This window comes from Sciurus vulgaris (genome assembly GCF_902686455.1).
Source record: "Sciurus vulgaris genome assembly, chromosome: 10".
NCBI lineage: Eukaryota > Metazoa > Chordata > Mammalia > Rodentia > Sciuridae > Sciurus > Sciurus vulgaris.
The window spans coordinates 18,537,706-18,555,301 of NC_136470.1; the positions used below are offsets into that span (position 1 = coordinate 18,537,706).

The window sequence follows — 17,596 nt, forward strand, 5'->3', positions numbered from 1 at the left end:
CAGGGGAAAATGTGTCTTATGAGAGTCAAGAGAAGGTAAAGCAAGGGGAGCTGTATCTTGAGAATCTCCCAGAGTTTCAGGATCTGGTTGCAAAAGTCTCCTGCTTCAGAGAAACCCATTTGATAGAATTATTATATACAACATTTAGCATGCTCTCCCCCCCCCCCCATTCTGCCTCTCTCCTCCTCCCATCTTTATGTGACTAGTGTCAAAAGGTGAGGTGACTCAAGGGCAGAAACAAAGCCACCCAGGGGTACAGGCAGGAAGAGTGGTCCAGGAGGCATTCATCCATTCATTAACAACTCCTTGCAGGGGAGAAAAATTCCCTGGAGGCAGGTCGCCTTAGTTAAAGATGGAGGAGGGGGAGGGTCCAGAAGGTATTGACATTATATTTCCTCCTGAATCAGCCCCCATCTTTCTGACCCAATCATTTATTACCTACACTGTCTTTTTGTCCCCTGGCCTTAATCCCCTCTCTGAAAATGGAAATCTTACTGCTGTAAGGCAAAATGGGTGATGACCACTCTGGCTGCATCAAGCTGAGAGAGGGCCGCATGGGGCAAGCAGTTTGGGTTTCCCTTTTAGGAATGTTTTGGGTCAGACCAGGCGTCCATGGCAAAAGTCTGGTTCAGAAAGAACAGGTTGTAAAGTCATCTGGCAGGGGGGTGCTTCTATGAGAGAAACAAAAAGACGTGAGTACTGAAATGAGAGTAGCACAAAATAAATATTGCAGCATCTGGACCATGTCCATGAATTTCACAAAGACAACAGAAACCAGTAATCTCTCACAGGAGGTGCAAGAGCTAAGAAGTTGTTCCCATAATAAGGCTGGTGAGGACAAGGCTTCTATTTGGGAAGGGAAATCTTTAACATTGCCAGAGTTTTCACAACACTTAGTTTTAAAATATCACAGATGCCCTCATAAGACATAGTTAAGTTACCTAATGTCACCTGATTTTTACAGAATACCTCTGTGCTTAGTAGAGATCCCTTTATTACAGTTACTTAGGACTTTCTTAGTAAAGTTGGTGATGACTTTTAAGTGCCACATTACATCTTTTAGACCAATATGAGGGACAAATAATGGGGCTACATGATCATACTAGCAAACACAGAAACACAGATCAAGCTTGCCTATGTAGGAGGTTAGGAAGATTCATAGGTCTCAAATTGACTCAGAAAAAACGCTTATGACTCTGACAGCCTCTTTTGATAGTTATCAGGCATTCCTGTCTATGAAACTTCCCTTTATAGCCTATAGCTTTACCTATTTTTGGTGGGAGTTTATCTGCTATTTTGGGGCCATAAATGAAGAAGAGGGCTGGGACTCAGGACCTGATCTAGGGGCTTAAGGAGAAGAGGGTCAGTGAGAATTAACTGTAGAGCAGAGCAAGGTTGGCGTGAGGGCCTCGATCAAAGGTAAAAGAAAGCTTAGTGGTGAGGAACCTCAGACCATTTGCCATTTCACTGTAGGACATTATCTAAGTCTTGGAGGATTTGGGGGTCAAAGGTCACAAATTCTGAATTTGGGTTTTTGACTGAGGTTGCTTAATTTAGATTGTGGCCAGATTGGGGGAAGACCCCCTGGGGTCTGGATGAGCAATGAGACAACCCAAGGGGGAGTCCCAAGGGATCCCAAGTTGGAGAGGTTTGACAAGGGTGGCAGTCAAGGATCGAGGTATCCCTGGATATCTCTCATCACCAGACAGAGTTCCACCAGAGAATGAGAGGGCATCCCCTCCTGCATTCCCATTGATAGAGGGCCCCCAGGGTACAGATGAGCCAAAAGGTGGTGGTCTCAGGAAGGGTGCCTCTGCCAGAGATCGGAAGGGATCTTACCTCGCGGTGTTGCTTGCAGGAACAAAATGGCAGAAAACAGCCTCTGATTTGGAAGTCTGAATACATACGAGAAGGAGGATGCCCCTCACATTAATAAAGGACCCAAAACAGGTCCTTCCTTGCTCCATCCACGTGGCAGAGTAAGGCAGCAAAAATTTAGCCAGGACTCATGAAGGGCCTCCTTCTTTGAGTATAAGAAAGGGAGAGAGACAGGGAAAAAAAAACAAAACAAAAAAAAAACAGTCTGGCAATTCAGCCATGTTAGTCCGGCTGGAGGCTTCCCGGACCTCAGAGAGCCACAGAAGTGACCTTTGAAGGCAGGAAGAGAAAGAAAAGGGAGGGAAATATGAAAAACTGGTAGACATTCGTTACCACTTTCAACACCAAATGAAAACACCTGAAAGAGAATACAAAAAGAAAAGAAAATGGAGACAGACCTCAAGAGACTAGTGATGCTTTATTAAGGAATGGAGGGGCACATTTTTGAGGGGACAATGACAATGGGCTGCAACAAGGGTCTGGGTTTTAGGGGGTTTAGCAGGCCCAGGTCATGGGAGTTTTGGTGGTGGGCTCATTTAGGGCAGGCCAGGTGGGCAGGTAGGGGAACAGTAAGGGAAGTTCCCTGGGACCTACTCTCCATATTCTTCAACAGAAACTGTGTCCTCTGATGCATAAGAGTCTGTGACAATCCTGGGTTCAGTGGATAATAGGTGGTGTTAAAAGACTGTACAGAAACAACCCACCAACTATTATATTGTCTTGGGATTTTTTTTTTCTTTGTGAAAACTGGGAAAGATTCCAAGTTTATGTTCACACTTATAGACTTTTCACTTTCTCAGGAATAGAAACCATTGGGAAAAGCTAAAATCTCAAAGGACAAATATTTCACCAAACAGGTTAAAGCCAATACAGAAAGCAGCAGAAAGAATTGTCATGGGCCAGGGTTGTAGCTCAGTGGTAGAGCGCTTGCCTAACATATATGAGGCATTGGATTCAATCCTCAGCACTATATATATATATATACACACACACACACAAGTATTGTGTCCATTGACAACTAAAAAAGATATTTTTTTAAAAAAGATTTTAAAAACCCCAAATTATCAGAAGTTCAAAACTGATTACCTTACCTTTCCTGGTTCCATTCCTGCAGATGGGAGGTCTTAATCCTTGTGGGTTGCTGAGAGATTGGAGGGGAATTTTATTTTATTTTTTACAGCAGTTGGTTATGGGAAGGAAAAAAGTATACCATAGGGAACAATTTTTTTTTCTAAAAGACCTACATTTTGTTTCAACTTCATGCTGTTTTTAATCTTTCTGGGTATTATGCCTCTGGATTCCTCTGAAGTTTTCTTTCTCTTTCTTCTTCTTTTTTTTTTTTTTTTTTTTTTTTTTTTTTTTTGTCGGGAGAGGGGTACTGGGGATTGAACCCAGAGGCACTTAATCACTTAGCCACATCCCTGGTCGTTTTTATTTTTATGTTAAGACAAGGTCTCACTAAGTTCAGAGACTGGCCTTGAACTTGCAATGCTCTTTTCTCAGCTTCCCAAGTGACTGGAATTATATGTGTATGCCACAGCTCCTGGCTCTGACGTTTTCTTCAACAAAATACATGCTGAAGTGGAAGCTTTTCTTCAAGTGTGCATTTCTTACATTAAACTTAATATTAAGTGCTAAGATTCTAAATTTCGAAACATTAACACCATACACATTTGTCTTGTGTATGCCTCAAAGCCCTACATTGGAGAGATTTTCAGGCTGCAGTTCATATTGATTTTTCGGTTATTAGCATTATCAGCAATAGTGATGGTGTGTGTTTATTCCACCTAGATTAGAAAGTTACTATTCACGGAACAGGAGCCTTGGAATGGTGAATAAAATCAATGTGGTCCCAATTTTCTAAAGGTTGCAGTCATCATAAATTCTCACTTTCCTGTGGTTGGGTTTAAGACTGTATAGTGCCAACTAGAAAGAATTTCAGCATTTTTTTCAAAGAGGGGTGCCATGTGCATATATGAGTCTAAGTATAGACAGACACACACATGAATCCACAGCACCAACATTGACTGAGAGAGCTCTGAAAATGAACATCCTAAGTGCCATTCCCAAGGGACACCCTTTATAGATTTCTTTTTAATGTCCCTGTTTCTCGCTACAGAATTGCAAGTCATGTAAAAGAATGTTATAGAGCTGCTTGCCTGGCATAAAAAGGAACTGTGAAATCCATAAGCCCTGTTACGCTGAGAACCTAAATAAAGCAATGCTTCTGGAAGGAAGTGTGTTGTAAGGGAGAGAGTACTGGCTTTGCAACCAGGTTAATCTGGATTGGACCCGTCATGGCCAGTGTAAACCTGGAGACTTTGCAAATTTCTCTGCACCTGCCCTTTTCTCACCGATAAAATGAAGATGATCCCAGACCTGGAAATGTCAAAGTTCTTTGACCCATGACACATCCAGGAACTAGGAGAAGATGCTATTATAAAAAGAATCCCAGCAGCTCAGGAGGCTGAGACAGGAGGATCTTGAGTTCAAAGCCAGCCTCAGCAAAAGTGAAGCACTAAGCAACTCAATGAGACCCTGTCTCTAAATAAAATATAAAATAGGGCTGAGGACGTGGCTCTGTGGTCAAGTGCCCCTGTGTTCAATCCCACCCCCCCCCCAAAAAAAAAAGAAGAAGAAAAAGAAAATATGAAGGTGTATGTATAGAACAATGTTTCAAAGCAAGTTGCATGCAATGTAAACTAGACATCCAGACTGACTGGGCTGTTACCTTTCTAAGGAAAGCAGTCCCAGCTCGTGTAACTTAGCTTTAGCTCGTGGTTTCTAGCCATAAAATTTTGTTTCAACGAGTTTCTCCATTATTTCCACTTCTCAAGACCTGCCTAGATGCAACCTACCAAAGCCCCTACAGACGATTGTTTCTCTATTCAAAATCTCTCTGACTGGGTACCAGGAGAGGACACTTACCCAACAATGATTAGATTAAAAGTGACACAGCATATTGGTGTGTTGGGAATCCTTTAGTGGCTTCAGCATGGTATCCTTTTGGGAATTTTAACAATGAACTTCAATGAACTTCAGATCATAAAGATGCATCTGGAGAGTAGCTCCGAATGCAGCCACTTCAAAACTTGGCCTTACCAATCTCTGCCAATACTAGCAATGGAAAGACTCATAATACATGAAAAGCAAGACTGACATACCACCTCTATCTCAAAGACAGAGTATAATTTTAAGAAAGATGAAGCTGAAATAGGGAAATGAATTAATGATCTGCCCTCTCCCCTAGCCTAGAGGGTGCTTATGGTATCTCCCAGACTCACCTCTCAGACTATCTTGCTCTCAACCCTTAACCAGTACCCCAGGACACAGACGAGGGGTACAACCCTGGTACCCCTGAAGGATAAGTTCTTCCCAGTCGTGAAGCTTTCTCTTGTCCTTCGCATTCAGGCCAAACCCATTCCCCATGCAGTGTCTGAGTAATAGTGACCTATACAATCATTATCACAGGTATTGTGATGTCACAGAGAAGGAAACCAAGCCCTGGTCAATCTGCCCCCAAGTACTTAGGAACAAAATCAGCCTTCTATTTGTTAAAGCTCATTATCTGGGGTATTCCCACTCCCCTTAGAAACCCAAACTAAGTGATACAGCAATGTAATATCCTACTTTTTCTAAAATCAACCTTATGCACTCTTATCTTTCTTCCAAAATGAAAAAAAAAAAATCTAGCTTTTGTTCAGCTAAGAAGTTTTTGCAAGTCTCCAGCCATGCTGAACTTTCACTTTTTGGATGCTATTTCTAGTGGTAGCTCTCTGTCTTTTCTCTATGTCCTTGCCTTTGTATCCCTTTTACACGTGATCTGTAAAAGCTATAAACTTATTTATATCCTGCCCCATTTGAAGGGGATAGGAGGCATCCGCTTAAAGATCTTAGACAACTTCACACTCAAGACACCCCAAATATGCCTTGCTTGATGACGGAGTGTCCAGTACCCCAAAAGAGCAGGTTCCTGCTCAGGAGGCGTGAGCCACCTGGGAAAATAAAAGTCTTAAATAATCGGTAAGAAATAAGACGAAACCAAGGTTAGATTTAAAAAGTGGAGTTCCTGATGTGTCTTCCAGTCCTGATAGGAACTAGAACTGAACAACATCGAAGCGGTGATACGGTTTCAGTAGGAGGAGTTTAGTTTCAGTGCTTGCTTACTGGTGTGGCAAGGGTCTTGCTGTGCACAGGTTGATTGACATTTGACATGCTACATCCATCTCTGGAAGGCTGTGCTTAAACTTGAGCAGTAAGCAGGTGCCAGCATGAAGTGGGTGATCTCATACCAGGGGATTTCTGCCTGGGAGTTCCCAAGACAGTGACTTCCCTGCCTATGGCTCACACATCACTCAGTTACACGCTTGGTTCATAGATGGCTCCCAGGAGCTTCGATCTTAGCCATGGCTGATCTGAAACAGCCCCAAATGTGGCAAAGCATTCAATGAGAGCAGTTACTGACAACTTGCTTAGTAGTGAGTTCACCCTGTCAAACCAGATATTTAGTTTTTTTAAAAATATTTTTTAACTGTAGATGGGCAGAATATCTTTATTTTTATGTGGTGCCGAGAATCGAGCCCAGTTCGAGGCAAGTGCTCTACCACTGAGCCACAACCCCAGCCCATATATTGGTTTTTAAAAAAACATTATTTTAGGACAGTTTTGGATCTAAAGGAAAATAGCAAAGATGATACAAAAAGTTCAGAGACTTCCTTCCACATGCATCACACATAGTTTCACCTACTATGAGCATCTTACATTAGTATGGTCCATTTGTTACAATTTTTTTTTTTTTTTCAAGAGACGGGATCTTGCTATGTTACCCAGGTTGGCTTATAGCTCCTGGACTCAAGCTGTTTTCCTGCCTCAGCCTCTAGAGTAGCTGGGACTATAGGCGCCCACCCTGGGCCCAGTCATTTGCCACAATTATTAAACCATAGTAATACACTGGAAGTCCAGTTTTTTATTTCATCCATTTTCTCTATTGATTTCCTATTTTCCACTTCAATGATTTCTGCTCTAGACTTTATTATTTTTCATCTATATGCTTCAGCCTCAAATTGTTATTTTCTCCAATTTCCTAAGTTGGAAATTTACAGAATCTAGATATTTAGATATCTTTGCTTCTAATGTTACATTTAGTGCTACAAATTTTCCTTTCAGAAGTGCTTTCCCTGCAGCCTGCAAGTTTTATTTATTTAGTTCAAAATATTTTAATATCTCCCAAGACTTCATCTTTGACCCATGAGTTATTTTATGTTAATTTCTAACCATTTGGGGATTTCTAGGTATATTTGTGTTATATATTTCTAGTTCAATTTTGTTATGATTTGAAAGCACAGTTTTCATGATTTTTATTTAAAAATTTTCCAGGTTTGTCCCAAGATCAATGCTTAATATGTATTCCATGTACACTTGGTGTATGTTCCATGTAAGAGGAATATGTGTTCTCCTGTTTTGAATGAAGTATTACGTAGCTATTAATTAGATACAGTTGATAGATGTTCAGGTCACCTAAATCTTTACTGACTTTCTGAACTATCACTTTCTCAGAGAAGACTGATAAAGTGTCCATCTACAGTAATAGATTTGTCTATCCTCGGAGTTCTATCAGTTTGCCACATGTATTTTGACAATTCAGTATCAGGTGCATAAACATTAAAGACCATGTTCTCTGCTTGGAGAATTGCCACTTTATTGTTGTACAATGCCCCTCTATCCCCAACATTCTAGACCAGCCTCTGTATAGCATACTGGCTGGGTTCTGGGTATGCAGATATGCAAGCTGCTGCTTCTCTCGAGACCTAGATCTGGACCTGGCACCAACATCACTTCTACTGCATTCTGTTGGTTAAAGAAAGTCACAAGGACAGCTCAAGTTCAAAGGGAATGGAAATGAACTGCTCTTCTCCATGGGATGGGTGACATGCACACACAGGGATGGGAAGAGTTTTTGTGGGGACGTTTATAGACATTCTGCCTCAGCATGCTTAGGTATTCAATAGTGTTTTCTTTTCAGTGAGCAGTAGGACATTAATAGTATAGCCCAGGCCTTTGAGTACTATTTGGACATTTTGGTTTTGAATTATGAAATTGTTTATAGAGAAAACTGCTATGAACATTTTGAGCCAAATTGAGTAGCAGCTGAATATGATCATTGATCATGTTGCCCATTTTACCTCCTTCCTTAGCATATAAAGGATATTTCTAATTTTTAAGCATTTGCCCTAAAGTGTAGTATACATTTTTAATTAATCTAAGTCCACCGTCGGTGAACACTATGCCACTTCACATGTAATGCAGGTTTCTTATAGAGTTTCCCCAATTCCTCCCTCTTTTCTCTTGTGATATACTTGTCATTCATTCCACTTATTCTAGTAATCATTGCTCAGTACATTGTTACTGTTATTACTTAAAACAAATTATTTGTTTTAGCTCAAGAATATGAACACCAAAAGATTTTATTTTACTTTCATTTATTCCTTCTATGATGCTCTTCCTTCTTTATGTAGGTCTGAGTTTCTGACTTTTGTACTTTGCCTTTTCCCTAAAGAACTTTTAAAAACATTTTTTCCAGGCAGATTTTCTGGCAATGAATCCTCTCAGGTTTTGCTTGTCTAATGTTTAAAAAAAAAAAAAAAAACAACTGGGTTGGGGATATAGCTCAGTTGGTAGAGTGCTTGCCTCGCAAGCACAGGGCCCTGAGTTCAATCCCAGCACGGAAAAAAAAAAAAAAAAAAAAAAAAAAAAAAAAATTATAGGGGCTGGGGTTGTGGCTCAGTGGTAAAGCCCTTGCCTAGCACATGTGAGGCACTGGGTTCAATTCTCAGCACCACATATAAATAAGTAAATAAAGGCCCACCAACAACTAATAAAAATATTAAAAATAAATTAATTAATTAAAAAAAATTATAGGAGGCCATTGCTTTGGACTAAGCTCCTACACCAGGAGACCTAGCTAACTAGACTAAAGCTCAAGGAGCACTAGGGTATAGCTAAGTGGTAGAGTATTTGCCTAGCACACAAGAGGCCCTGGGTTTTGTCCCCAGCACCAGGTGAATAAATAAAAAATGAAAATGGAGTCACCCATGCTGAGGTTCCACAGCATCAAACCCAAGCTAACTTGTTTTCTAACCTTCTAAGAAATAAGGATAATAGTGTCCCCCTAAACACTAATATCAATTGGCATGATGATAAAGTTCCCTGTGACTTAATCCTGACACACAAAAAAATAACCAAAGGTAACTTGATGCTACCCAATGAGTTATTTTTCTATTTTGTCTCCCTGTTCCTGCCTTATAAGGAAAACAATCAAAATGCTTCTTGTTCTTGGTCTCTTTCTTCAGTCTTTCCCTGTATATAAAATCAAACTTCTTTGCTCAGACTACTAGAACACTTATTCTTTTTTATAGAATGAAGTGTTGATTGATTCTAGAATGAAAAAGTCAGTTAAGTGGCTGGGGGCATAGCTCAATGATAGAGTTCCTGCCTCGAATGTTCCTAGGTTCCATCCTCAGAACCTCAAAAAAATACACATGCACATACACAGATCCAGCAAGTTAAGATCTTTAAACCTCATTATTATAACTTTTGACTTTTGCCATTGAAAAAGTCTTTATTTCGCTTTCATTTTTGAGGAATAAAAAAAAAAAATTCTAGCTGGGCTCAGTGGCTCAGGCCTGTAATCCCAGCGGCTCAGGAGGCTGAGGCAGGAGGATCGCAAATTCAAAGACAGCCTCAGCAAATGCAAGGCACTAAGCAACTCAATAAGACTGCGTCTCTAAATAAAATACAAAATAGGGCTGGAGCTCAGTGATCAAGTGGCCCTGAATTAATCTCCAGGACCCACCCCTATCCCCGCACACAAAAAAATTCTAGGTTGGTAGATTACTTTTCTTTCTCTTAATAAATTAAATATTTCACTGAAATTCCACTATAATTCTGTTCCTTATTCCTTTGTAGGTGAAGTTATTTTAAGTCAGGATTCTTTCAAGATTTCCTCTTTGTTTTTGGTTTTTTGCAGGGTGAATATGATATGCTCTACAGAGATTTTGGAGGGATTTATCCAGCTGGTGTTCTCTGAGCTTCCTGGATCTGTGATTTTGTGTCTGTCATTAACTTTGGAACATTCTCAGATATAATAACTTCGAATATTTCTCCTGTTTCATTCTTTTTTTTTTCCTTCTGGTATTCCGATTATGTGTATTTACGAATTTACAACTATTCTGCAGTTGTTAGAGGTTCTTTTTCATTAAATTCAATTTTTTTTCTCTTTGTATTTCAGTTTGTAAAGTTTATATTGACAGATCTTCAAGCTCCCTGATTCTTTCCTTAGTCATGTCAGCTCTGGATAAACTCGTCTGGATTATTGTTATAGTGAGGTTTTTTTTTTTTTTTTTTTTTTTTTTTTCTGTTTGTTTTTGTTCTTCAGTCCTGGGAATTAAACCCATGAATGCTCTATCACTGAGTTACATTCTCAGCCCTTTTTCATTTTATAAATTTTAAGACAGAGTTTTGCTAAGTTGCTGTGTATCCTCGAACTTATGACCTTCCTGACTTAGCTTTCTGCTTCAGCTAGGATTACAGACGTGAGCCACGGCACCCACTTATTACACTAATTTTTATTCCTAGCATTTACTTTTCATCCTTTCTTACAGTTTCCATCTCCCTGCTTATATTACTCAGCTTTGATGAATATCATTTACTTTTTCCATTACAGCCCTTAACATATTCAAAGTTATTTTAAATTACCTGAGTAATAATTCCAAAATTTGTTCATCTAAATCCGGGTCTTTTTTTTGGGGGGGGGGGGGGGGGTTCCTTTTAGCTTGTCTGGAAATTTTTTTGATGAAAGATGATTACAATGTGCTAGATAATAGAAGTCGAGATAGTAGGACTTTAGGGTGAGAGTTTTTATGTTGATGTGACCAGAAATTGAGTGGTGTCTATTGTTTATTGTAACTGTATGTACAAAAAGCTTCAAATCCCTCCCATGTCCTGTCAACTTTAGGTTTCTCTTGTAATGGGAAATAACAGCACTGATTCTTCATTTGGGTCTGCAGATGCCCAAAGGGTAACTAAAAGCAGAATAAAATCTCATCTTCATTTTGCATCTCTCTCTAGCTATCTTAAACTTTGGGTTAGATTTCTGCTCAGCTCTGCATGCAGACTCGTTAATCATTTAAGATGTGTTCATCTAAACCTGGCAACCCTGCCCTTCAAGGCCAAAGACATCAAGATAAGACTGACTGAGATATTTTCAAGATTTACAGGAATACCATAATTAACGGATTGTCAACCATTAGCTTTTAGATGTCTATTCCAGATCACCGGGACGGTGCCTAGAAATGTCCAATCATTGCCCTGGAACTGAAACCATCTTGCCCTTGTGTCTTGTCATTGCCCTGCAGTCACCTTGGATTCTAGGAACAAGAGGTCCAATCAGTAAGCAGCTTGTGATGAGAATCAAAACTACCTCCAGGCAGCAGACACTTCATTTTAGTTTTTGGTGGTACTGGGGATTGAACCCAGAACCTCATAAATGCTAGACAAGCACTCTACCACTAAACTCTATTCCAGCCATTTTTTATTTTATTTATCATTATTATTTTTTTTTATCTCGGCCCTTTTTAAATTGTATTTTGATAGGGTCTCCCTAAGTTGCCTACACTGATCTCAAACTTGCAATTTGTCCTCAGCCTCCCAAGTAGCTTGGATTTCAGGTGTGCACCTCCATACCAGCTCAGCCGTAGTTCCTCATCACTGATAAGACTCCAGTGGCTGCCCTGAGATAATGATCACCAGGTCACATTCGGACCCAGGTGCTTAGCTATGCATACTTCTTCCCACCCCCTGCTTTTGTTCTTCCTACATAACTGCAAAGCTCTTGTTAGTTCCTCAAAGGTGGGGCTAAGGACTCTTGGTCCCTTTGGTCCTTCCCAGTATGGCTATACTGAATAAATTCCTTTCCTACCTCACCATCACTCTTTCCATGTGGCTCTTTTGTGGGGTGGCTGGACCTGGTTTATTGGGAACCCCTGAAGTCAAGCCCTACTCTGGCCTAGGACTCCAGGAACACTCAGAACTCCCCTCAGGTAGAGTCTGCAATGTACAGCTCTGTATTCTCAAGAATCTAAAGAAAAAAAAATGGTAATCAAAAACTGCAACAGCAATCTGCTGTTGTTATATTGGAGGTTATCAGTGTGGTGATGAGGTATGGGGAAGAGAAGCAGTATATAATCTTATAATTAAATCAGGATTCCAGTCAGCCTGTCCCTTGGCTATCACCTCCACCAGTGTTCTTATTTTCCATCATTCCAGGGGGCTGATGTGGAAGAAATGCCTTTCTCCAGATGAGGTAAGGCTCTGATAAAGTCTTTCCACTTCGTTTGTTAAAGAGAACGTGTGACAGGGCCTAGTCACTGACCTGACCAACACCATTTCATCCCTCTCTGAAGACTCCATTTATTTCTTAATTTTATTTTTATTTTTTTCTTCTAAGCTATTTCTTTCTGCAGTTGCTTTGGATCCCAGGAACAACTGGCCTGCTTGATATGCATCTTTATGATAAGGGACTGAATCTACCCCTCACCATTGGAGAGCCTGCTAGAACCAGTCACCCCAGGAGATTGCCCCTGAAACAGGAGCAATCATGTCAGTATGGGAACCAAATCATCCCCTCAAGCAATGATGCCTTTCCCAGAACTCCACAGAACCAGTCCTGAGATAAGGACCAAGCAGACCATGGCCTGAGCAGAATGACTTCCTCTGCCAACTGTGCAAGCCCCCAAACTTTGACTCTCTTCCCTTTTCTGTAACCTGAGAGTTTCTGTCAGTCCCTTGAAGACAGATCTTTGGTCACTGTACCTTTATGTCTCTTCTTCCCAGAGTGGACAAACTGACTAAAAGCTCCGTTCTTGCCCTCTTTGATTGGCTTACTGGGGTGGGTAAACTGAGCTTGGTCTGTTGGGACCTCTGCCCAAGGACTCCAGTAACAAATGCTCCAGGTTTTTTTCATGGTGACTTCACCACGGTTACTCTTTCCCTCCTTCTACCAGAACCCATGGGGGGTTTATTCACTTTTCATCATGAGAATCTGATCAAATTTCTGAAGCAAAACCTATAAAAGTGTGGGAGTCCTTAAACTGGGCCTCAGGAGTTTTTCACTGTGGGGAGCCATCCATGTTTAGCAGAATCAGGCTTGGCTGAGCCATTGGATACAGAGGCTGACTCCCAGGAATTGGCAGCATGAGAGACTGTTTCAGACAGCCGGGGAGTAGGTGGCCCTGTACAGAGTGGCTCACCCCTAAGAATATGCTAATTCTCTAAGTAAATGGCTTCCCTAACTCCACCCCATCCTGTTCCTCACCGAAGAAGCCCCTCCAGGTCCAGGCCCCTTTACTGTGGGACTATAAAGGTGAAGGTGGGGCTTCTCCATCTTGTTGGAGGTCAGATCTGGTATGGCCCAGCTGCTACACCCCTTTCCATTTGAAAAGAGTATTGGCTCTTGTGTTTATTGATTAGGTAAACTTATTAGTAATTAATTGATCACTTGGCACTGTTGTCCTCTGACAGAAACTTTTCCCCTCATCCACGTGGGACATGGAAACTCCCCCCACACTGGACCACAGGCAGCTTTCAGCAGTTCATCGAAATTATCGGTTATGTGTTCCTACCAGTTTCCAGCTCTAACTGCTGTGAGTCGATAGATACTAGCTGTGACTCTGTGTCCACTTGTTTCTCCAGATTTGGGGTGACAGTTTACCCTGTAACCCCAACTATTTGATGTTTCCAAGGAAAGTTGTCGATTTTCAGTTTGTAGAACTTCTTGTTGCAGGGACAGGAGGGACAACTTCCCAGCCCTTTACATGTCAGAAAACCAGAAGTCCCCAGATATTGATTTTAATTTCCACATTCTTCCAAGATCAAGAAGATGCTGCTGCGAATGTGATATAATATTCCCACAGTAAGGATTTATCTCAGCTTGCCCTGGTACCATACCAAAAAATTGACGAAAATGTATAACATCAGGATGCAGAAGTTTAGGGCAAGAATTTTATGCTGCCTGTGATTTTCTGATGTGATTGTCACATTTCGACTCCTTGTTCTACCCCAAGGCTATAGTTATTCCTTTGCCCTGCCTTCTTTCCACCACAGCCGATGTTGAATATCATTGACTGAGGAAGTTTTTATACATTTGCTGACAACTCTCAGAGTCATGAAATACTTTTATATGTTTTCTTGAACTTATTCCTACTGTGATATAAAAACCACATTGTTACATTTCTTACTCCACTTTCTGTGAAGTTGAACACTTAAAATTCCTTGTCTCGTTGTAAAACAGGTCCTGGAACTTTTTTTTTTTTTTTTTTTTTGGTACCAGGGATTGAACTCAGGGGCACTCACTGAGCCACATTCCCAGCCCTATTTTGCATTTTATTTAGAGACGATCTCAATGAGTTACTTAGCACCTCACCATTGCTGAGGCTGGCTTTGAACTCTTGATCCTCCTGTCTCCAACTCCCAAGCCACTGGGTGGAACTTTTTAAAGTTAGGACTGATACTAGGGTGCAAAATTTCCAGAGGTATTGAAAAACTCAGTGATTGAGACAAAAAATATTTTAAAGCTATACTTTTGGGTAATTAATGAAAAAGTTTGTGATGAACAAAATATAATAGTTTTCAGGGCCCAGGATGTAGCTTAGTGGTACACCACTTGCTAGTATATGTGAGGCCCTGGGATCAATTCCTAGCATAAAAAAAAAAAAAAAAAAAAAGTTTTCAATAACATCAGGATCAGCATATTATCTTGTCCAAAGATTGCAGATCCTTAACACATGGGTCACACATGAAACAATCTTGTATCCCACAGCAGAGCTGAGACAGTTTACAGCCCTTTCAGAATTTACTAAAGTAATTTCAAGGCAATGCTTGTGGTTTTATTTTAACTGTCAATGAATATGGATACTGCTGCTTTTAAAGCTCTTCAGATAAAAAAGGTTCTTTAGTGGACAATCTGACTCAACCTGCATGAGGACAGAGGGCGTCTTATTCTCTGCCCAAGATCCCTTGAGCTTTTCTCCTGACATTAGTGTCCTGGGCTATCTCTGAAAGAATTACACTGCAGAAACAGGCTCTATCCAACTTCCTCCCTGCCAAGTCAATATAAGGACTGAACTGTTAGTCCTAATCTCCTCTGTAATACTTTTCTTCCTGGGATAATTGATGTGAGACTAGATCCTTGGTTCAACAAAAACCTTCATTGCAGGACTTTGGACTTATTATAGGGGCTCAATATGAAATCACATCAGAACATATTAGCACAACACCAAAGTGTTCTCCAAATATGATGGTTCTGTTTCAATAGCCCCACAAGCAGGAGACCAATGGTATAGTTGAGGTTTGGGGCTGAATTCCACCAGGGAAGTTCCCATTCAGAGATTTGTTTCTACCAACATCTATGTCTCAGCTCCTGATTGCTTATGAACAACTTCTGAAATACAGACACACACATACACACACCTTCATAAGAAAGCATCACTGATCATAAGCATAGTGTAGTTTAAATCCGAGGAAATATGATTAACTGTATAATGACACCCTACCTCTTTAAGTTCTCTCTCTCTATTATCACATAGAATCTTTGACCTTTCTAAGAGTTCCTCTTACAGCTTAAGGTATCTATTTAAAATATGCAAAGTCCAATAATCCCTCCTTTTCCAGAATAGAGACCACAGGATATATTTAGTTCTTTACCTCCTACATGAGTTTTGAAAATACTGGAAACAGATTTTAGCTAGAGCTAAAATTTACTAATAAAGATGTCAAGATTTTTCTGGTTCTAGAAAAAAGGACAAATTTATGAGAGGTTTATAAAGTAAAATGTATTTGATTTAAAGGATATTCCTTTATTCCTTGATTGTATCTTTATTACCTCTTTTGTATTAATAAATTGTTCTATTGAATAATGATGATATCATAAGTTGTCTTTTTAACTCTTGAGTTGGCAAAATAAAAATTTTGAAACCACTGCTGTCTATTTAGGGTCATTGGTTTGTGGGTTGTTGTTAAATAATGGGTTGAGTTGTATCCCCTGACACTCAAATTTATATGCTGAAGTCCTAACCCCAGTACCTCAGAATGTGATTATATTCTCAGAGCCAGTCGAGCTGAAATGTGGTTATGAGAGTCGGCCCTAACCCAATAGCCTGTGTCCTGGTGAGAGGAGATCTGGAGGACATGCAGAAGGAAGACCATGTGAAGACTTGGAGAAGACAACCATCTAAGAACCACAGAGAAAGGCCACCCAAGAATCCTACCTCAGACTTGCAGGCTCCAGAACTGTGAGAAAATGTTTCCATTGTTCGACACACCCAGTTTATGGTACTTTGTTGGCAGGCTTACAAAATTAAAACATTGTTGTTTGTATTGTTCTTGAAATTTTACCATTCTATGAAATTCCTAAGTCTTGGGAATCTCACCTCAATTTATTATGCGTGAAATGGGTAAGGCAAGGGTCACGTGTGCTTCTTTAGGATCTCCCAGCACAAAGTGGATATTTAATCAGTAGTTGTTGGAAGCTTAGGACATGGAAAAAATTCCCAGAAAGATCTCTGGGAAAATTCTAGATTAAGAAAGTGCTTCAAACTATATCCAGCAGGTAGCCAGACAAATTGGCAAGTATCTTACTCCCTAACCTAAAACCAAATTGGAAAAGCAAGATTTGCTTTGTCAGAATTTGCTTCACATGGACCATTATCCTTTCTAGTGTTTATTCTGTGAACATGAATCAATATTTCATTTCCCTCCCTCTGCCCCACTCCTCCCTCCCTCCCTCCCTCCCTCCCTCCCTCCCTCCCTCCCTCCCTCCCTCCCTCCCTCCCTTCCTTCCTTCCTTCCTTCCTTCCTTCCTTCCTTCCTTCCTTCCTTCCTTCCTTCCTTCCTTCCTTCCCTCCCTCCCTCTTTCCTTCCTTATCATTACTACAGTCCTGCCAACCAGGGATTTTCCTCCCTGCCTCCTCCTTGGGATGAACTTACCTTATATATCATTTTAGGACATACAAAGATATTTTCTTGATCTAAAGTCAAGAAAACCTATTCAAAGCCATTGACACTCATGTCCTGGTCAAGGCCATGTGTCTCTAAGCTCTGCATGTGCCTTTAAAACTTATTTCAGTGTTTCAGTGTTTTTGAAGTACAGTTGACCTTCTGTATTCTTGAGTTCCACACTAGCAGATTCAATAGAACCTGTGAATAGAAAATATTTGGAAACAAATTGTATTGAATCTTTTTTCTTGTCATTATTCCCTAAACAATATAATATAGCAACTATTAGTACATTACTTATGTTTTATTAGGCATTAAAAGCAATCTAGAGATGATTTAAAGTATACAGGAGGATGAATTTAGGTTATATGAAAACTCTATGCCATTTTATATAAGGGACTTGAGCATCTGTGGATTTTGGTATCTGTGAGAATTCTGAAAACCAATTCTGTGGTTATCAAGGGAAACTGTACCTGTGGGAACACTGAGATACTCATTTTCCCTCTTCCTGTCCATCTCAGACTCGAATGTCCTACCCATAAATCCCACCTTCTAACCACTGTCAAAACTGACTCATCAGCATTCCACGTTGTTGGCAGACAGAAAGGGCTAAACACCCCTGGATTTCTCTGGCAGAATTCCAAATAAATGTTGCTCCTGTACTGATGGT

At 40.4% G+C, this 17,596-nt stretch overlaps 1 long non-coding RNA gene across 1 annotated transcript; it reads right to left on the reverse strand.

The window, feature by feature from the left end:
• Positions 1 to 403: 403 nt before the first annotated feature.
• Positions 404 to 17,123, reverse strand: LOC306637577. The gene is made up of 3 exons (XR_013757218.1): positions 16,918 to 17,123; positions 2,970 to 3,019; positions 404 to 2,236 (listed from the first exon to the last, which is right to left on the reverse strand). It is a non-coding gene; the product is annotated as an uncharacterized lncRNA (long non-coding RNA).
• Positions 17,124 to 17,596: the final 473 nt, after the last annotated feature.